Genomic DNA, 8,680 nt, shown 5'->3' on the forward strand with positions numbered 1-8,680 from the left:
TCCCTGTGTGTTCCACTGCAGGCACCGCCTCTCTCTACATTGTTCACCTGTTTCTATGTGTTCTACTACAGGCACTGCCTCCCTCTACATGATTCGCCTGTTTCTCTGTGTGTTCTACTCCAGGCACTGCCTCTCTCTACATGGTTTGCCTGTTTCGCTGTGTTCTACTACAGGCACGGCCTCCCTCTACATGGTTCGCCTGTTTCTCTGTGTTCTACTACAGGCACTGCTTCTCTCTGCATGTATCACCTGTTTCTATGTGTTCTACTACAGGGACTGCCTCTATTTGCATGGTTCACCTGTTTTTCTGTGTGTTGTACTAAAGGCACTGCCTCTTTCTACATAGTTTGCCCGTTTCTCTGTGTTCTACTACAGGCACTGCCTCTCTCTGCATGGTTTGACTGTTTTCTCTGTGTTCTACTACAGGCACTGACTCGTTCTACATTGTTAACCTGTTTCTATGTGTTCTACTACAGGCACTGCCTCTCTCTACATGGTTTGCCTGTTTCTCTGTGTTCTGCAACAGGCACGGCCTCTCTCTACATGTTTCACCTGTTTCTCTGGTTCTACTACAGGCAATGCCTCTCTCTGCATGGTTCGCCTGTTTCTCTATGTTCTATGACAGGCACTGCCTCTCTCTGCATGGTTTGCCTGTTTTCTCTGTGTTCTACTACAGGCACGGCCTCTCTCTACATGGCTTGCCTGTTTCTCTGTGTTCTGCTAATGACACTGCCGCTCTCTACATAGTTTGCCCGTTTCTCTGTGTTCTACTGCAGGCACTGCCTCTCTCTGCATGGTTTGCCTGTTTTCTCTGTGTTCTACTACAGGCACTGCCTCTCTCTACATGGTTTGCCTGTTTCTCTGTGTTCTGCTACAGGCACGGACTCTCTCTACATGGTTTGCCTGTTTCTCTGTGTTCTACTACAGGCACTACCTCTCTCTGCATGGTTTGCCTGTTTCTCTGTGTTCTACACAGACACTGCCTCGCTCTACACAGTTTGCCCATTTCTCTGTGTTCTACTACAGGCACTGCCTCTCTGCGCATGGTTTGCCTGTTTCTATGTGTTCTACTACAGGCACTACCTCTCTCTGCATGGTTTGCCTGTTTCTCTGTGTTCTACACAGACACTGCCTCGCTCTACACAGTTTGCCCATTTCTCTGTGTTCTACTACAGGCACTGCCTCTCTGCGCATGGTTTGCCTGTTTCTATGTGTCCTACGAAAGGCACTGCCTCTCTATACATAATTCGCCTGTTTCTCTGTGTGTTCCACTACAGGCACCGCCTCTCTCTACATTGTTCACCTGTTTCTATGTGTTCTACTACAGGCACTGCCTCCCTCTACATGATTCGCCTGTTTCTCTGTGTGTTCTACTACAGGCACTGCCTCTCTCTACATGGTTTGCCTGTTTCGCTGTGTTCTACTACAGGCACGGCCTCCCTCTACATGGTTCGCCTGTTTCTCTGTGTTCTACTACAGGCACTGCTTCTCTCTGCATGTATCACCTGTTTCTATGTGTTCTACTACAGGGACTGCCTCTATTTGCATGGTTCACCTGTTTTTCTGTGTGTTGTACTAAAGGCACTGCCTCTTTCTACATAGTTTGCCCGTTTCTCTGTGTTCTACTACAGGCACTGCCTCTCTCTGCATGGTTTGACTGTTTTCTCTGTGTTCTACTACAGGCACTGACTCGTTCTACATTGTTAACCTGTTTCTATGTGTTCTACTACAGGCACTGCCTCTCTCTACATGGTTTGCCTGTTTCTCTGTGTTCTGCAACAGGCACGGCCTCTCTCTACATGTTTCACCTGTTTCTCTGGTTCTACTACAGGCAATGCCTCTCTCTGCATGGTTCGCCTGTTTCTCTATGTTCTATGACAGGCACTGCCTCTCTCTGCATGGTTTGCCTGTTTTCTCTGTGTTCTACTACAGGCACGGCCTCTCTCTACATGGCTTGCCTGTTTCTCTGTGTTCTACTAATGACACTGCCGCTCTCTACATAGTTTGCCCGTTTCTCTGTGTTCTACTGCAGGCACTGCCTCTCTCTGCATGGTTTGCCTGTTTTCTCTGTGTTCTACTACAGGCACTGCCTCTCTCTACATGGTTTGCCTGTTTCTCTGTGTTCTGCTACAGGCACGGACTCTCTCTACATGGTTTGCCTGTTTCTCTGTGTTCTACTACAGGCACTACCTCTCTCTGCATGGTTTGCCTGTTTCTCTGTGTTCTACACAGACACTGCCTCGCTCTACACAGTTTGCCCATTTCTCTGTGTTCTACTACAGGCACTGCCTCTCTGCGCATGGTTTGCCTGTTTCTATGTGTTCTACTACAGGCACTACCTCTCTCTGCATGGTTTGCCTGTTTCTCTGTGTTCTACACAGACACTGCCTCGCTCTACACAGTTTGCCCATTTCTCTGTGTTCTACTACAGGCACTGCCTCTCTGCGCATGGTTTGCCTGTTTCTATGTGTCCTACGAAAGGCACTGCCTCTCTATACATAATTCGCCTGTTTCTCTGTGTGTTCCACTACAGGCACCGCCTCTCTCTACATTGTTCACCTGTTTCTATGTGTTCTACTACAGGCACTGCCTCCCTCTACATGATTCGCCTGTTTCTCTGTGTGTTCTACTACAGGCACTGCCTCTCTCTACATGGTTTGCCTGTTTCGCTGTGTTCTACTACAGGCACGGCCTCCCTCTACATGGTTCGCCTGTTTCTCTGTGTTCTACTACAGGCACTGCTTCTCTCTGCATGTATCACCTGTTTCTATGTGTTCTACTACAGGGACTGCCTCTATTTGCATGGTTCACCTGTTTTTCTGTGTGTTGTACTAAAGGCACTGCCTCTTTCTACATAGTTTGCCCGTTTCTCTGTGTTCTACTACAGGCACTGCCTCTCTCTGCATGGTTTGACTGTTTTCTCTGTGTTCTACTACAGGCACTGACTCGTTCTACATTGTTAACCTGTTTCTATGTGTTCTACTACAGGCACTGCCTCTCTCTACATGGTTTGCCTGTTTCTCTGTTTTCTGCAACAGGCACGGCCTCTCTCTACGTGTTTCACCTGTTTCTCTGGTTCTACTACAGGCAATGCCTCTCTCTGCATGGTTCGCCTGTTTCTCTATGTTCTATGACAGGCACTGCCTCTCTCTACATGGCTTGCCTGTTTCTCTGTGTTCTGCTACAGGCACGGCCTCTCTCTACATGGTTCGCCTGTTTCTCTGTGTTCTACTACAGACACTGCCTCTCTCTACATGGTTTGCCTGTTTCTCTGTGTTCTACCACAGACACTGCCTCTCTCTACATGGTTCGCCTGTTTCTCTGTGTTCTACTACAGGCACTGCCTCTCTCTACATGGTTTGCCTGTTTCTCTTTTTTCTACCACAGACACTGCCTCTCTCTGCATGGTTCACCTGTTTCTCTGTGTTCTACTAATGACACTGCCTCTCTCTACATAGTTTGCCCGTTTCTCTGTGTTCTACTGCAGGCACTGCCTCTCTCTGCATGGTTTGCCTGTTTTCTCTGTGTTCTACTACAGGCACTGACTCTCTCTACATGGTTTGCCTGTTTCTCTGTGTTCTGCTACAGGCACGGACTCTCTCTACATGGTTTGCCTGTTTCTCTGTGTTCTACACAGACACTGCCTCGCTCTACACAGTTTGCCCATTTCTCTGTGTTCTACACAGACACTGCCTCTCTGCGCATGGTTTGCCTGTTTCTATGTGTCCTACGAAAGACACTGCCTCTCTATACATAATTCGCCTGTTTCTCTGTGTGTTCCACTACAGGCACCGCCTCTCTCTACATTGTTCACCTGTTTCTATGTGTTCTACTACAGTCACGGCCTCCCTCTACATGGTTCGCCTGTTTCTCTGTGTTCTACTACAGGCACTGCTTCTCTCTGCATGTATCACCTGTTTCTATGTGTTCTACTACAGGGACTGCCTCTATTTGCATGGTTCACCTGTTTTTCTGTGTGTTGTACTAAAGGCACTGCCTCTTTCTGCATGTTTCACCTGTTTCTCTGTGTTCTACTATAGGCACTGCCACTCTCTGCATGGTTTGCCCGTTTCTCTGTGTTCTAATATAGGCAGTGCCTCTCTCTGCATGGTTCGCCTGTTTACTGTGTTCTACGACAGACTCTGCCTCCCTCTACATTGTTTGTCTGATTCTCTGGTTCCACTACAGGCACTGCCTCTCTCTACATGTTTCACCAGTTTCTCTGTGTTCCACTACAGGCACTGCCTCTCTCTGCATGGTTCGCCTGTTTCTCTGTGTTCTACTTCAGGCATTACCTCTCTCTACATATTTCACCTGTTTCTCTGTGTTCGACTACAGGCACTGCCTCTCTCTACATGGTTCACCTGTTTCTCTGTGTTCTACTAACGACTCTGCCTCTCTCTACATAGTTTGCCCGTTTCTCTGTGTTCTCCTAACGACACTGCCTCTCTCTACATAGTTTGCCCGTTTCTCTGTGTTCTACTACAGGCGCTGCCTCACTCTGCATGGTTTCCCTGTTTTCTCTGTGTTCTACTAGAGGCACTGCCTCTTTCTACATTGTTCGCCTGTTTCTATGTGTTCTACTACAGGCGCTGCCTCTCTCTACATGGTTTGCCTGTTTCTCTGTGTTCTGCTACAGGCACGGCCTCTCTCTACATGGTTCGCCTGTTTCTCTGTGTTTTACTACAGGCACTGACTCGTTCTACATTGTTCGCCTGTTTCTATGCTTTCTACTACAGGCACTGCCTCCCTCTACATGATTCGTCTGTTTCTCTGCGTGTTCTACTACAGGCACTGCCTCTCTCTACATGGTTCTCCTGTATCTCTGTGTTCCACTACAGGCACTGCCTCACTCTACATGGTTTGCCTGTTTCGATGTGTTCTACTACAGACACTGCCACTCTCTACATGGTTCACCTGTTTCTCTGTGTTCCACTACAGGCACTGCCTCTCTCTGCATGGTTCACCTGTTTCTCTGTGTTCTACTACAGGCGCTGTCTCTCTCTGCATGGTTCACCTGTTTTTCCTGTGGTTTACTACAGGCACTGCCTCACTCTGCATGGTGTGCCTGTTTTCTCTGTTTTATACTGCATGCACCGTCTCTCTCTATAATGTTCGCCTGTTCCTCTGTGTTCTACTATAGGCGCTGCCTCGCTCTGCGTGGTTCGCCTGTTTTCTCTGTGTTCTGCTACAGGCACTGCATCTCTCTGCACGGTTCACCTGTTTTCTCTGTGTTCTACTACAGGCACTGCCTCTGTCTGCACAGTTTGCCCGTTTCTCTGTGTTCTACTACAGGCACTGACTCGTTCTACATTGTTCACCTGTTTCTATGTGTTCTACTACAGGCACTGCCTCCCTCTACATGATTCGCCTGTTTCTCTGTGTGTTCTACTGCAGGCACTGCCTCTCTCTACATGGTTTGCCTGTTTTGCTGTGTTCTACTACAGGCACGGCCTCGCTCTACATTGTTCGCCTGTTTCTCTGTGTTCTACTACAGGCACTGCTTCTCTCTGCATGTATCACCTGTTTCTATGTGTTCTACTACAGGGACTGCCTCTATTTGAATGGTTCACCTGTTTTTCTGTGTGTTGTACGACAGGCAATGCCTCTTTCTGCATGTTTCACCTGTTTCTCTGTGTTCTACTATAGGCACTGCCCCTCTCTGCATGGTTTGTCCGTTTCTCTGTGATCTATTATAGGCAGTGCCTCTCTCTGCATGGTTTGCCTGTTTTCTCTGTGTTCTACTACAGGCACGGCCTCTCTCTACATGGTTCGCCTGTTTCTCTGTGTTCTACTACAGGCGCTGACTCGTTCTACATTGTTAACCTGTTTCTATGTGTTCTACTACAGGCACTGCCTCTCTCTACATGGTTTGCCTGTTTCTCTGTGTTCTGCAACAGGCACGGCCTCTCTCTACATGGTTCACCTGTTTCTCTGTGTTCCACTACAGGCACTGCCTCTCTCTACATGTTTCACTTGGTTCTCTGTGTTCTACTATGGGCACTGCCTCTCTCTACATGGTTTGCCTGTTTCTCTGTGTTCTACCACAGACACTGCCTCTCTCTGCATGGTTCACCTGTTTCTCTGTGTTCTACTAACGACACTGCCTCTCTCTACATAGTTTGCCCGTTTCTCTGAGTTCTACTTCAGGCAGTGCCTCTCTCTGCATGGTTTGCCTGTTTCTCTGTGTTCTGCTGCAGACTCTGCCTCCCTCTACATTGTTTGCCTGATTCCCTGGTTCTACTACAGACACTGCCTCTCTCTGCATGTCCGACTTTTTCTCTGTGTTCTGCTATAAGCACTGCCTCTCTCTGCAATGTTCGCCTGTTTCTCTGAGTTCTAGTACAGGCACTGTCTCTCTCTACATGTTTCACCAGTTTCTTGGCGTTCCACTACAGGCACTGCCTCTCTCTGCATGGTTCGCCTGTTTCTCTGTGTTCTACTTCAGGCACGGCCTCTTTCTACATGTTTCACCAGTTTCTCTGTGTTCCACTACAGGCACTGCCTCTCTCTACATTGTTTGCCTGATTCTCTGGTTCTACTACAGGCAATGCCTCTCTCAGCATGGTTCGCCTGATATTCTGAGTGTTCTACTCCAGGCACTGCCTCTCTCTGCATGGTTTGCCTGTTTCTCTGTGTTCTACACAGACACTGCCTCTCTCTACACAGTTTGCCCATTTCTCTGTGTTCTACTGCAGGCACTGACCCTCTCTACATTGTTCACCTGTTTCTATGTGTCCTACTACAGGCACTGCCTCTCTCTACATAATTCGCCTGTTTCTCTGTGTGTTCTACTACAGGCACCGCCTCTCTCTACATTGTTCACCTGTTTCCATGTGTTCTACTAAAGACACTGCCTCTCTCTACAGGGTTCGCCTGTTTCTCTGTGTTCCACTACAGGCGCTGCCTCACTCTGCATGGTTTGCCTGTTTCTATGTGTTCTACTACAGACACTGCCTCTCTCTACATGGTCCGCCTGTTTCTCTGGGTGCCACTACAGGCACTGCCTCTCTCTACATGTTTCACTTGTTTCTCCGTGTTCTACTATAGGCACTGCCTCTCTCTGCATGGTTCACCTGTTTCTCTGTGTTCTACTAACGATACTGCCTCTCTCGATATAGTTTGACCGTTTCTCTGTGTGCTACTACAGTCACTGCCTCTCCCTGCATGGTTTGCCTGTTTTCTCTGTGTTCTACTACATGCACTGCCTCTTTCTACAATGTTCGCCTGTTTCTATGTGTTCTACTACAGACACTGCCTCCCTCTACATGATTAGCCTGTTTCTCTGTGTGTTCTACTACAGGCACCACCTCTCTCTACATGGTTTGCCTGTTTCGCTGTGTTCTACTACAGGCACTGCCTCTCTCTACATGGTTCGTCTGTTTCTCTGTGTTCTACTACAGGCACTGCTTCTCTCTGCATGTATCACCTGTTTCTATGTGTTCTACTATAGGCACTGCCTCTATTTGCATGGTTCACCTGTTTTTCTGTGTGTTGTACTACAGGCACTGCCTCTTTCTGCATGTTTCACCTGTTTCTCTGTGTTCTACTATCGGCACTGCCTCTCTCTGCATGCTTTGCCCAATTCTCTGTCTTCTAATACAGGCAGTGCCTCTCTCTGCATGGTTCACCTGTTTCTCTGTGTTATACTATAGACTCTGCCTCCCTCGACATTGTTTGCCTGATTCTCTGGTTCTACTGCAGGCACTGCCTCTCCCTACATAATTCGCCTGTTTCTCTGTGTGTTCTACTACAGGCACCGCCTCTCTCTACATTGTTCACCTGTTTCTATGTGTTCTACTACAGGCACTGCCTACCTCTACACGATTCTCCTGTTTCTCTGTGTGTTCTACTACAGGCACTGCCTACCTCTACATGATTCTCCTGTTTCTCTGTGTGTTCCACTACAGGCACTGCCTCTCTCTACATGGTTTGCCTGTTTCTCTGTGTTCTACTACAGGCACTGCCTCTCTCTGCATGGTTTGCCTGTTTTCTCTGTGTTCTACTACAGGCACGGCCTCTCTCTACGTGGTTCGCCTGTTTCTCTGTGTTCTGCTACAGGCACGGCCTCTCTCTAACATGGTTCGCCTGTTTCTCTGTGTTCTACTCCAGGCACTGCCTCTCTCTACATGGTTTGCCTGTTTCTCTGTGTTCTACTACAGGCACGGCCTCTCTCTACATGGTTCACCTGTTTCTCTGTGTTCCACTACAGGCACTGCCTCTCTCTACATGTTTCACTTGTTTCTCTGTGTTCTACTACAGGCACTGCCTCTCTCTACATAATTCGCCTGTTTCTCTGTGTGTTCTACGACAGGCACCGCCTCTCTCTACATTGTTCACCTGTTTCTATGTTTCTACCACAGGCACTGCCTACCTCTACATGATTCTCCTGTTTCTCTGTGTGTTCTACTACAGGCACTGCCTACCTCTATATGATTCTCCTGTTTCTCTGTGTGTTCTACTACAGGCACTGCCTCTCTCTACATGGTTTGCCTGTTTCTCTGTGTTCTACTATAGGCACTGCCTCTCTCTGCATGGTTTGCCTGTTTTCTCTGTGTTCTACTACAGGCACGGCCTCTCTCTACATGGTTTGCCTGTTTCTCTGTGTTCTGCTACAGGCACGGCCTCTCTCTAACATGGTTCGCCTGTTTCTCTGTGTTCTACTACAGGCACTGCCTCT

The sequence above is a fragment of the Chiloscyllium punctatum genome, chromosome 50, assembly GCF_047496795.1.
Source record: "Chiloscyllium punctatum isolate Juve2018m chromosome 50, sChiPun1.3, whole genome shotgun sequence".
NCBI lineage: Eukaryota > Metazoa > Chordata > Chondrichthyes > Orectolobiformes > Hemiscylliidae > Chiloscyllium > Chiloscyllium punctatum.